Genomic DNA, 12,885 nt, shown 5'->3' on the forward strand with positions numbered 1-12,885 from the left:
TGCCCACCTGGCCAGAATCCCGTGTCCCGCGGAACAGGGACCCCCGCGAGAAAACCCGGTCCGTGGTAACCAACAACAGCTGAAGTAAGCACGCCCCATCTGCTATGCCTGTGAGGAGCGAGCATGAAACATCCCTAGAACAATCCTGGGTTCTGTAGAAACTGAGGTCCCAAGACTCATGGCTTATTTTCTTGGAGTTCTCTCACAAGCACTCAGAATTTCCCTGCAGGACTCCATCTGCAGACTGTGTTCTGACACTGTGGAGCCCACACGGAAGTCAGAGGACAACCTGTGGGAGTTGGTTCTCTCCTTTACGAGGTTGGTTTTGACTATTGAACTCAGATTGTCAGGCTTGGCAACGAGCTCCTGAGTTCACTGAGCCATCTCACCAACTCCTTTGCCTGCCCTGCCTAACCTTCCATCCCTCCTCTCCTCGATTCCTTTCTCTCTCTGTCTCTGTCTTTTTCTCTTTTGATCCTTCTATTTTAGCTTCCCAAGAGCTGGGATCTCAAGCATGCAGTCTGTCTTAGAGATTTCTTAACACCAGAGTATTTTTTTTTCTCTTAGTGTCTTAGTTATGGCTCCTATTGCTGCGACAAAACCCCGAGACCAAAAGCAACTTGGGGAGGTAAGGATTTTTTTTTGGTTTCCAATTCAACATCATAGTCTGGGCTGGAGAGATGGCTCAGTGGTTAAGAGCACCGACTGCTCTTCCAAAGGTCCTGAGTTCAATTCCTAGCAACCACATGGTGGCTCACAACCATCTGTAATGAGATCTGATGCCGTAGTGTCTACTGTGTACTTATATATAATAAATAAATAAATCTTTAAAAAAAACTTTAAAAAACAAAACAAAACAAAACATCATAGTCCTTCATTGAAGAAAGTCAGGGTAGGAACGCGCACAGGGCAGGAACCTGGAGGCAGGAGCTGATGTGGGGGTCATGGAGGATGGTGCTTACTGTCATGGTCCTTGAGGCTTACATAACTTGGTTTCTTATAGCACCCAGGGCCACCAAACCATAGGTCACACAACCCACATGGTCTAGATCCTCCTTTCATCACCCATGAAAACACACCCTGGATTATCTAGGGGAGTACTTTCTCAAGTGAGGTCTCTTTTTTCCAAGATGACTCTTTTTTTTTTGTTTTGTTTTTTGAGACAGGGTTTCTCTGTGTAGCTTTGGCTGGCCTGGAACTCACTCTGTAGACCAGGCTGGCCTCGAACTCAGAAATCCACCTGCCTCTGCCTCCCAAGTGCTGGGATTAAAGGCGTGTGCCACCACAGCCTGGCCCAAGATGACTCTTGCTTGTGTCAAGTTGACATAAGTCTAGACAGCATACCTAGTGTCTTTCCTAATGAGCTATTGTATTTTTCTTTTTTTAATTTAATTTAATTTTTATACTTATTCACTTTAATCCCATTCACTGCCCATCTCCTGGTCACCCCCTCCCATAATCCTCCCCTCCCCTTCTTCTCCGAGTCCCCTGAGTATCCCCTCAAACCTGGCACTTCAAGTCTCTGCAAGACTAGGTGTTTCCTCTCTCCCACTGAGGCCAGAAAAGACAGTCCAGATAACAGAACAAATCCTATATACAGGCAACAGCTTGTTCAGGACCCATATCAAGATCAAGCTGCACATCTGCTGCATATGAGGGGGAGGCCTAGGTCCAACCCCTGTATGTTTTTTGGTTGGTGATTCAGATTCTGAGAGTCCCAAGGATCCAGCTTATTGACTCTGTTGACTTCTGTAGAGTTCTTATACCCCTTGGATCCCACAATCCTTCCTCCTGTTCTTCATAAGAGTCTCCAAGCTCCATCCACTGTTTGACTGTGGGTGTCTGTATCTGTCTGAGTCAGCTGCTGGGTGGAGCTTCTCCTCAGAGGACAACAAGCTCCTTCCTGTCTGTATGGTTCAGGAGTCTGATGGAGGTGGAGGAGATAGAGCAGGAGAATGATGAGTTATTCCTTAATGGTATCTCTAGAAGTTTCAGGGCTTTGTTTTTTTAATCTGTAAACTATGGATAATAATAATATGTACCTCAAATAGATGTGAAGATGTAATGAGATAGTGAATATAAAAGGCTTTTCACAGTGTTCAGGGTATAGAAGATCCTCAATACATGTTGGCTATATATTCCTATTTATAATTCCAGATTTTCACTAAATTTAGTAAATGTCCCAGCCATGAAGTCTGAACCAACTAAATTTCTCTGTGGAGGAATTTTCTTTGTGGAGCAAAGTTATCCTTACTAACAAGTTCTGACTTTCAGGAGTGGCCTGACTACTGGGGAAGGTATGGTAGGAGCATGCGCCGGTCCAGAAATGCTTTATGAAAGGACCACAGGTAATGTGTACCAACCACAGTATGGCTTGGAAGGTAGGTAGACCTAGAGTCCTTCTCTATACTTCTCCTTACTATAGTGGTTAATGTAAGAGGGGAGGGGAGTGTTGTAGTTTAGACTACATTAACTGTGATGTCATTAGCTTTTTCGCTTCCTCTGTCTTCATATAATTAGCATCTAACTAAAGTATGAACAGGAACAGGTTCCTGCACAAATAACACTAGCTTGTCTAGCTTCCAGTGTACTGGAGAGAAGTATTCTGGGTTACCTGAGCATTCTGGTCTTGGCCAGCCTTCCATTGCTCACTCAGCTTGGTAAGGGCTCTGGGAAGAGAGAGGACCATTTCAGAGACATGGAATTAGGTGTTCTATACTTTTAGGTTACACAGTTCATTTCCAAAATTGGTGTCCCCTGACTTTTATTATTCTTTCCATCACAGAAAGCAGCATTTGCTGCTGAGTGTTGTATTTTTCATAGCTACAACCAAATATACAGCAAGTAGCAACTTAAGAGAGAGAGAGAGAGGGCTTATTTTGGTTTGAAGTTTAATGGTGGGGAAGGAATGCTGGAAGGAGCAGCTTTTAGTGGTCGCCGAAGGAGCACAAGGATACTTGCTCATATCTCAGTAGATCAGCAAGAGAAAGGGAAATACTAGCATTCAGCTAACTCTTCCTTTTCCATATTATACTTCCATGATCCCAGCCTGTTGGATGGTTTTGCTTCCCAAGCTAATCCTTTTATGCCACATCACAGAGATATCCAGAGATGTATCTTCCAGAGGATTCTAAATCTAATCAAGCAGATAATGGGACTGTACCATCACAGCTGTCTAAATGATTGGATACACCAACAGCTAGAAAACACTGGACTGGATGGATTTTCCAATGCCAAGAATATATCCTTCCAACACAGACCAGACTCTCGGACTCTCTTTGCTACTGTTCAATTGTTGTGAGAAGACATCATGACTAAAGCAACTTATAGCATTTAATTGGTGGCCAAATGGGGGCTTGTTTACAGTTCCACAGGGTCAGTTCATCATCATCACGGTGGAAAGCATGGTGGCAGGTAGGCAGAAGTATTGTACAGCTGAGAGCTTACACCTGATCCACAAGCAGAAGGTAGAGAGCGAGACTGGGCCTGGTATCACCCCCAGTTACATACCTCTTCCAACAAGGCCACAACTCGTAATCCATACTAAATAGTCTAACAACTAGCAACTAAATGATCAAATATATTAGCCTATGGTGACTGTTCTCATTCAAACCACCACAGGCAAGTGGATGATTGTACAGATTACTATACTGGTTTCTTTTGTTATCATTGTGGGCAAATAGCTGTCAGAAGAATTTAAATGTGAGAAATTATTCATCACTTGTGGCTTTTCTAGACAGACATTTCATGCGCCTGGGATATCTCGACTATCCCAGGGTTTCTACAGTGTAGAATTCACTTTCCTAACTTCAGTCTGCAGTCTCTTGGGGCTCCTTAACAAGAAATCTGACCTGCTACGCATTGCGTGCCTTCCAAGACTTGCCTTTGAAAGTGATTCCATAACTCTTGGGTTTTGCATGTGTGCAAAAAGCCAGCATCTCATGGCAATGCCAAGTCTGCTGCAGCAGCTGGGCACCCTTAGATCATAGTTTCTGTGGCTTTTGAGTGACTGGACCGTTAATTTGATTAAACAAATCTTGGTGGAACACTTTCAAAGTAGCCATGCAAAACCAGGTTTACCCAGATGTGTTCTCTTCTCAAGGAAGTCTTTCAAATGAGTTTATAATTTCGACCCTGGAGCGTGTAGTGGGCAGAGTCAAGCCAATTTCTGAGATGTTTCAGGCTATCTTTCCTATTGTCCTCATGTAAAGGGCTCTGCTGCATTTTAACAGCATACATTTCCTTATCAACTACACCTTCTTTGTCTACAACTTTCAGTTTGCCTCTTTTCTGGTCAAACTGCACATTTTTTAAAGCTCTTCCTTCTGATGCAAAATTTCACTATATGCCTGACTAAAAGTAGCTAGTGATAACCATGCCACAGCCTAATGCTATTTGGACATGAAATTAGACAGATTAATTAGAATGCTCACTTTAAGTTAAGTCTCTCACAAAGGTTCAGGATGCAGGCAAATCCCCACAAGTTCTTCCCAAGAATATAACACAAATAGCCCCTAGTCTAAATTTTTGTTCCTTCTGAAGCCTCAAGAGTCTAGGTTTCACTATCTACATGTTGTTGGCATTCTAGTCTCCTGAGCTCCTATCGTAATCTCCCCTTAAGCTTTGCTCCTAGTTTAAGGTCTGGTATAGTCACTGGTATGGCACTATTTCTCTGGTACCAGGTTTCTATGTTTCTTTATTTCCTATCATCAAATAATTAAAATTGGGTGGGAAGAGTGAGGTAGAGCAGTTCACATCATGGTAGCCAAGAAGCAAAGAAAAGAACACAGGGCCAAGATGTAGCTCTCCCAGGGGATTTCCTCAGTGGCACACTTCCTAGGCTCCACCTCCTGTTTTTGTTACCTCTCAACAGCACCATCATGTTATGAATCTACCAAGTGATTAATCCACCCATACGTCAAAGCCCTCATGTTCCAGTTGTCTTAGAAACTCCCTCAAAGACACAGCAGAAGTGCCATCTACTTCAGGTGTTTCTTTATTCAGCCAAACTGACAACCAACTAGCTATCTCAGTAACCTTTCCAGAGGATTTGCAGATATCAGAGTGCGTCTCACACAGCTGCTTTGGTGTTGACGCTCACAGAGAACTCTTGTCTTTCTAAGTTAGGAGCTGAGCCTCTTGGCATGCTGGGTAGTTTATTTGAACAACTCCCAAGAGGCGGGAACAAACATGAAAAATCTAGAAGCTGGCCGTTAGTCAGTTAGACTGCTATTCCACCAGGCTCATCAGCTCAAAGATGTACAAAGGAGACAAGATGAGATGAGAACAGAGAAAACACATCCAGGCTCAATGCAAGCCACCATTAGTGAGTGGATCACCAGTGTGCTGGCTTACTCTCCTTGAAGCCACTTTCTGTTTCTGATGAGAATCAGTAAGAACTTCTCCCATTCAGAATATTCATGGGTGAGATTAAACAGATTTGCCATTTGTCTTGTAAACTGACCCCAGAAGGGAACTGTCAAAATCGCAGGATCTAGAGTCACTTACTAGACAAAGTTCTGGGCATGCCTGTAGGTTAACTGAGGTGGGAAGACTCATTCTTCACGGGCTGAGGTTCTAGACCGAGCACCAACACCATCCCTCTCTCTCTGCTCTTGAGAAACATATGCTACGTGTACTTGTTGCTCTGTACCCTGGCAGACAGCACCCTCAAACTGCACGCCAAAACAAACCGGAGAGGGCTAAGAGCAAAGTAAAAAAGATTGATTTTGCTGGAAAGGTAGTTCAATTAAGAGAATGCTTGGTAGTATTGCCTTGGGTTCATCCCCAGCACTATGTAAGCCAGCTGTGGTGGTACTTTCTTGTAATCTCACACTGGGGAGTTGAAGAAGTCAGGAGTATCAGGAATTCAAGGTCATCCTCTACTACATAGAAAGTTCAAGGCCAATCTGGATTTACATGAAATCCAGTCTCAGGAAAAAAAAAAAAAAGCAAAATGAAGCAAACCAACCAAAGACTAGGTTTTCCCCTCTTGGGAATTATTAAAGGCAAACCAGAAATAGGCATAAAAGCGAGCCCTTAAATATAATTTCCTGGCTGGGCAGTGGTGGTGCATGCCTTTAATCCCAGCACTTGGGAAGCAGAGGCAGGTGGATTTCTGAGTTTGAGGCCAGCCTGGTCTACAGAGTGAGTTCCAGGACAGCCAGGGCTATACAGAGAAACCCTGTCTCGAAAAACCAAAAAAACCCAAAAAAACCAAACCAAACCAAACCAAAACAAAAACAAACAAACAAACAAAAAACCCAACCAACCAATCAACAAACAAAACCCATAATTTCCTTTCTGTCTTTCCTGTGGGTTAGATGTTTTTTCCCCTCTACCACCAATGAAAGATAGATTTGTGGTCTTTTAGTCCCTAGTGTGACAGTTTAAGAGATACCACCCTGCTTAGTAGTTGGATGCTGAAGGCTCCACCCTTACCAGTAGGTTAGTGTCTTAAAACAGGCCTGAGGGGCTGGATGTGGTGCACACACTCTTGTAGTTCCAGCAGGCTGAGGTAGGAGGACTGCTTGAGTCCAGGAGTCCAAGGCCAACTTGGGGAACATAGCAAGATTTTGTGTAGTGAAATCCCTTTGCTGTAAATAAGGTCTACCCCTCCTGCTAAGTTCCCAACAACAATCTGAGGCACGATTCCACCGAAGTTCACTCTGGAGAACCAGTGAGTTCCTTGGCCTTCCTGATAGAGCATAGGCGAGGGGTTGGTTACAGTGGTGTGGTAGCTCCTCCCCTAAAAGGCCACACCTGGAAAGTCTTTAGCTAGCAGGGATTTGAGCTTCCTATAAAGATGGAGCCCCCTTCTTTAGTCTTCCTGGGCCTATATACTCTAGCCCCTCATGCCTCGTGCAATTAGGGCAGAGTCACATATAACAGCATATAATAAGTGGTAGTGAGCAGCTGGATGCCCAGGTATACAACCCCTCCCCCTCTAATGAGGGGGTGTAAACAGCAAGCCCGGGATATTCATTTGCCAGGGAGTGCAGGTGAATTGACCAATGGCAGATTCTTGGCTTGAAGGATAGTTAGACACAAAACTTTATCTTTAAAAAAAAAAAAAGAATGACAAAGAGAAGAAACTTCCAGGACTTGTTCATGGTCTTATGGCTGGACTACCCAGCTTCTAGAGCTAGGAGCAGTACATTTTGTTGTTGTTGTTTAGCCATTCCTTAGTCTAGTTAATGGGCTTCTTATTAATCACATAGTGGCTCACAGCAGGTTGTCCCTGAAGAAGCTCACCCAACCCCCTGACCGCCACCCCCATCAGACTGCTTGCTTTTCAAGTGCAACCTCTCCTTAGACTCAGGCAGTAAGTGGCCAGCTGTGCTGCTGTGGGGAGCCCAATGTCTCTACCCTCCCAGCACTGCTGTGTCCTGGGGGTTAGTGTTACACACTCAGTGATGTCTGTTGGTCAGTCCTAAACATGGGTTCCATTTGAGAAGTCCCCACTTTTCAGGGCCTTGGGCAGAAGGACTTTCACAGAGAATGCTTACAAAGCAGAGCTGTGGCTGACCTGAAGGGCGGTTTAGGATAGATGGTTGTGGCCTCTGTGCCCCAAGGCGTCCTCCTGCCTTTTTTTCAGAGGAGGCTGCTGTAATGAGGGAAGGGGTGCGCCCTGGTCTCTGTCAATCTCTGAGTTAACCTGTGTGTACTCTGAGTCACTCAGCAACAATGGAGAAGTCCTCCCACGGTTCATCGGTTCATGGTTCATCGCTTCATCACTGTGGTCTAATACCCCAAGGCGGGGCTTGCAAACACTTCACATAGGGCTCAGAATTGAGCTGCAGGAGTCTGGTGAGCCTTCTAATGCACTCCCCAAGGAGTGAGTGATCCATCTTAGGGATTATTTGGCCTGCTCTCCTTCCACTGGCAGCTCACAGCAGCTCGGGAGGACCAAGCGTGAGCCAGTTGTTCCACAATGGAATAATCCTTGGTGAGGGCTCCAGAGCGGTACAGACAGTAGGCACCAGTCAATTTCAAGGAAAAGCCCATATTAGGCAAGAGGAGGCAGAAACAGTTCCTGCAGCTGAGAACTGAAGTGGCGGGGCAAGGGTGTTGTATTTCTACAGCTCGGCATCTTTTATCATGGCTCCACATGATTTCACTGTATAATTGATTTGATCCACTTATTTTCCTAATGATAAACAAAATGCATACTTTCTACACATACTGTAAATAGTCATAGACATGATGATGCACACTCACTCACAGGCTCTGACAGAGACCAGGACACATTCCTTTCCCCCACCTCACACCAGCCTCCTCTAGAAAAGGCAGGATGTTGTGTGGCTCAGAGAGGCCGCAGGCATTGTAAATCTCAGGGTTTGTAAGCGTTCTCTGTGGCACTCCCCACCCAAGGCTCTGAAAGGTGGGGCCTTCCCACCCTTGTGGGGCATTTGAGGGGACCCAGTAACAAGCCTCTTAAAAGGATGGAAGTAATACACACTGCTGTAAAATACAGAGACAACAAAAGGGTGTGGTTTTGAAAATGAAAGTTTCTTTGGGACTGTAGCTCATTGGTAAGTGCTTGCCTAGTGTGTCAAAAATCCTCGGTTCAGTCCCCAGTACTACATACTCTGGGTGTGATGGTGCTGCATGCCCTGTAACCCCAGCATTCAAGAAGTAGAGGCAGAAGAATCAGGAGTTTAGGGTCATCCTTCAGCTTTACAAGGACAGCCTGGGCTACATGAGACTCTGTTTTGTCAGAAAGAAAGGAAAAAGAAAGGGGTTGTGTAGGTTAAAAATGGGGTCCTGAGTCCGCTTGGGGCTAGGGCTGCTGGGCGAGGCTAGACTTGGGAAGATTGACTGAGCGCACCCCACGGAACCCCTGGGCAGGTGTCGGACTGTGAGAAGCCTCAGGACCCCACTCCTGGGTTGGGGAAGGCGCAGTCTGAGGTCCCCCTGGACCTGTTGGAGTCAGCCTCCGACTCTCAGACACTACAGATGCTGCTGGGTACCGCAGAAGAGCTGGTTCTGGGGTCCCTGGGCTGCATGGAAGCCAGGGGACGCTGCCGCTGAGAACAGGTGGGGACCCTCGGGCGGACTCTGACCTGGGGGTGGGGGGGCAAAGGGAAAAAAGGGTAGGAGGAGAGAGCTCTGGCAGGTTACCTCAGGGATGAGAGTCCTTGTCTCCCTCCAGCGGCTAGTTTGGTTTGGCTGGCTGGCCGCAGGGCTGGAGCGCAGGGAGTCCTCAATGCTGGGGGTTAGAGGAAAACCTACTCTCTTGCTCCAGCTCATTGGATCCTGATGAGAAGAGGTAGCCCATGGTTTTAAGGCGTTTATTGTAGAAAGGCAGAGAGAGGGAGAAGTGTAGAAAAGTAGAAGCTGGCCATGGCCATGTGGAGAGAGGGGGGAAGGGGATGGGAAGAGAGGGGGAGCAAGAGGGCAAGAGTAAAAGCAAGAGAATAAGAGAGGGAGGAGGGGGCAAGCAGCTCCTTTTATAATGGGCTGGGCCATCCTGGCTGTTGCTAGGTAACTGTGGGGAGGAAAATACCTGGCTATTGCCAGGTAACTGTGAGGGTGGAGTCCAAACAGAATACCAGTAGCTTGGACAATTCCTGCTTGACTGATGGCCACACACCTCTCTACAGAAGGGGTGGGGAGCACTGTGGGAGACCCCTGTAGTTGTGACAGGAGCCAGGGACCCAGGAGATGTGGCCCAATACCTGCAGTCCCTTAGAGTCCTTGGGGTTCCAGGCCTGTGCTCCACTGGGGACCAGGCTGTGCACAGTTCACCGCCCCACAGGGTTGGGGTGGAGGGAGAGAGAAAGTCTTGTGTAATCTCCCATTTCAGGAATATTTTTTGGCAACAGTTTCGTGTGTCTTTTTAGACTTTTGCAAATGAAGGTTGTAAAATTTCATCATGTTGTGATGGACTCACCCCTGAGAATCAGTCTCATGGCACTCTCTGGGCCCAGGTGGCTGCTGTGATGTGCCCCCCTCCCGCATTCCAGCTGTTCTGATCTCATTGTTCCTAGAACCCACTGAGTACAGGCTATATGAGGACCACAGTGTTCTTCCTCCACGTAGTCACTCTGGCTCATCAGTAGCTCTAGTCTCTGTTCAGTCATCACCCTTTACAAAAACTGTCCCTATCCCTAAAAGAGCACCTCTCGTAATTCTGTTTCTTTACAGCCCTCTATATTGTCTAGTTGCTGCTTGTCATTGACCTAGAAGACTCTAGGAGGCAAAGACGCTACCTTGTTCTTGCACATCCTTAGTATGTGCAACAGAAAATGGCAGATAGACAGCTGAGGGCGTAGCTCAGCAGTACCAAATGGCCTGTAATAGAGGCTCAATAAATAAATAGATAATTAGATAAGATTAATGTGAACTCTACATGTAGATCCAAAAGCTTGTTGGTAGAAAATCTGAGTTTATTCACAGACAATATTTCTTATGCCTCTATGTATTTTTTGAAACACACACTATCCAATCCATTGCTCAACATAGACATGTAATTAACTTTGGAATCAAAGAGAGGGGAAACCAGGCAGAAGAGAGTTCTATGTATTTATACAGATAAAACCTGCTGTTTGATTCAACAGTATTTCATACCAGTGTATGAATCTTCTTAGTATTTTTATGACTGCTTGATAATGTTATTTAATTGTTTTCTCATTCTTTTGGGGGCCTCTTGTAGCCCAGGCTAGGTTTGAACTCATAGTTTTCCTGCCTTCAGCTGCTGGGTTCTGGGATTGCAGGCAGGCTACACCACACCTAGCACCCAATTGTCCTTTGATAAACACCTGGGTTACTTCTCATGTTTTGATAGTGAAGACAGCATCACATCTTTATTTATATTTCTTTGCATGCTTTATGTTCTTTATAGTAAATGATTACCAAAAAAAGGATAAATATACACTCTGGTGTTAGGAAAGTAGGCTTAGATCTGAAAGGTGTAGCTTATCATTAAAGTCATCCAAATCAATGAAACCTAAAGAAGAAAAATGAGTGTAACTCAGAGACACGAGCGATGAGCAATGTCTGCACCCAGAGGACAAAAGAAGGAGGGTAAGAAATAATCTGTTCATTCAGTAAGTATTTGGTTTGGATTCAGTGTCTCACTATGCAGCCCAGGCTGGCCTTGAACTATCAATTGACCTCCCTTATCTCCCAAGTGCTGGGCTTACAACAAAGATTTTTTTGTAGGTTAGTATTTTATTAAAATTAGAAACACAATAGCATGCAATGAGAGAAGTAGAACATGTACTGGCCTTCTAGCGGGTTGGAGTCTGATGGAGGAGAGATGAAGAGAAGGAAAAACAAAGTTAGGCAGACCTAATAGGGTTGATAATGCAAGATGACATGGAAAAACAAAGGGGAATTCCTTATACTATAGCTCTGAGAGAGAAAAAAATCTAAAAAAATGTTTATGCTGAGTCTGGAGTCTAGGGAGAGTTAGGTGGGTAAGAGGTTGGGAGCTAGGAGTAGGGTAGTATCCAGTGCAGGTAGTATCCAGCACTTCTGAAAGCCCAGAGTAAGAGAGGGTGTGACACATGGGGGCACAGGAAGAAAAACACATAGTGTGACAGGAGAATGAAAGAGAGAAAGGTTGTGGGAACAGATGAGATTGAGAGGGAAGAGGCTCCTTGGCCAGGATAAAAGGTTGTTTCTATTTTAAAGGCAAGTGTGGTGGTTTGAATAAGAATGGCCCCATAGGATCATATAGTTGAATGCTTAGTTACCAGGGAGTGGAACTCTTTGATAGGATTAGAAGGATCAGGGGTTGTGGCCTTGTTGGGGGAAGCTTGTCACCAAGTTGGGGGGCTCTGAGGTTTCAAAGCCCATACCAGCCCAATCTCTTTCTTTCTTTCTGCTTATGAATCAAGATGTAGAGCTCTCAGCACCATGTCTGCCTGTTGTGCCACCATACTTTCCACCCTGATAAAGTCGACTAATCTCTGAAACTGTAAGCAAGCCTCCAATTAAACCCTTTCTTTCATAATAGTTGCCTTGGGGGGGGGTGCTGGAGAGATGGCTCAGCAGTTAAGAGCACTGACTGTTCTTCTGAAAGGTCCTGAGTTCAAATCCCAGCAACCACATGGTGGCTCACAACCATCTGTAATGAGATCTTCTAGGGTATCTGAAGACAGCTACAGTTAAATAAATAAATCTTTAAAAAAAAAAAAGAGTTGCCTTGGTCATGGTTGTCTCTTCAGAGCAATAGAGCAGTGACTAAGAAGGGTAGTGAAAAGTTCTTGTCAGGGGGGTCTTATGATCAGAGTTCCATTAGAAAATTGCTGTGTGCAGTATGGTCTGTCAGAGAGATGAGGTATAGAAGTTGGCAAAACTAGAGGGGAACCTTGAAGGAAGCAAGAGAGAGACCTCTGGCCCAGTTATAGACACAGTAGGGGGCATGGAGAGCAGTGTGTGTCCAGAGATGAGTAGGAGGTCTAGACAGGACTCAGTTACGCACTAAACTCGGATGTGTGTGTGTCAGTGGTGTGGTGAAAGTGAAGATGAAGAACAGCTTCTGGTATGGATAATGCAGACAGGAAGAAGAACTGAAAGAAGGAAAGGGTTGGAGTTTATTTTGGACACGTCAAATTGAAGAGCCTGTGGGAAAGACAGGGAGTCTGGATTGTAGACAAGTGTCTTAGCATCGAGATGCTAAATGCCGGAATTTTGCTCTTTCTTCACTATGATAGGCTTTAGGTATAGGATATCACTGGCCACTGAATCCTGGTGCATGCTCAATAAGCACTGTGGTGAGAAGGACAAAAAAGGATGCTCCCAGAGGGAGGGGCAGAGGGTGGGGAAACAGGACATGGCCAGTTGACAATGCTGCCAGTGCTGTTGAACTAGTCAAAGGTGAAGAAAGGATCCAAAAGATTATGCCAATGAAGAAACCATTGGTGACCTGTGTAA

The 12,885-nt window shown here is 45.4% G+C and overlaps 1 long non-coding RNA gene across 1 annotated transcript; it reads right to left on the reverse strand.

Annotated features, from left to right (window-relative positions):
* Positions 1–1,348: 1,348 nt before the first annotated feature.
* On the reverse strand, positions 1,349–9,355 carry LOC116080674. The gene is made up of 3 exons (XR_004114531.1): positions 9,124–9,355; positions 2,615–2,669; positions 1,349–1,924 (listed from the first exon to the last, which is right to left on the reverse strand). It is a non-coding gene; the product is annotated as an uncharacterized LOC116080674 (long non-coding RNA).
* Positions 9,356–12,885: the final 3,530 nt, after the last annotated feature.

This window comes from Mastomys coucha, unplaced genomic scaffold (assembly GCF_008632895.1).
Source record: "Mastomys coucha isolate ucsf_1 unplaced genomic scaffold, UCSF_Mcou_1 pScaffold6, whole genome shotgun sequence".
NCBI classification, from domain to species: domain Eukaryota; kingdom Metazoa; phylum Chordata; class Mammalia; order Rodentia; family Muridae; genus Mastomys; species Mastomys coucha.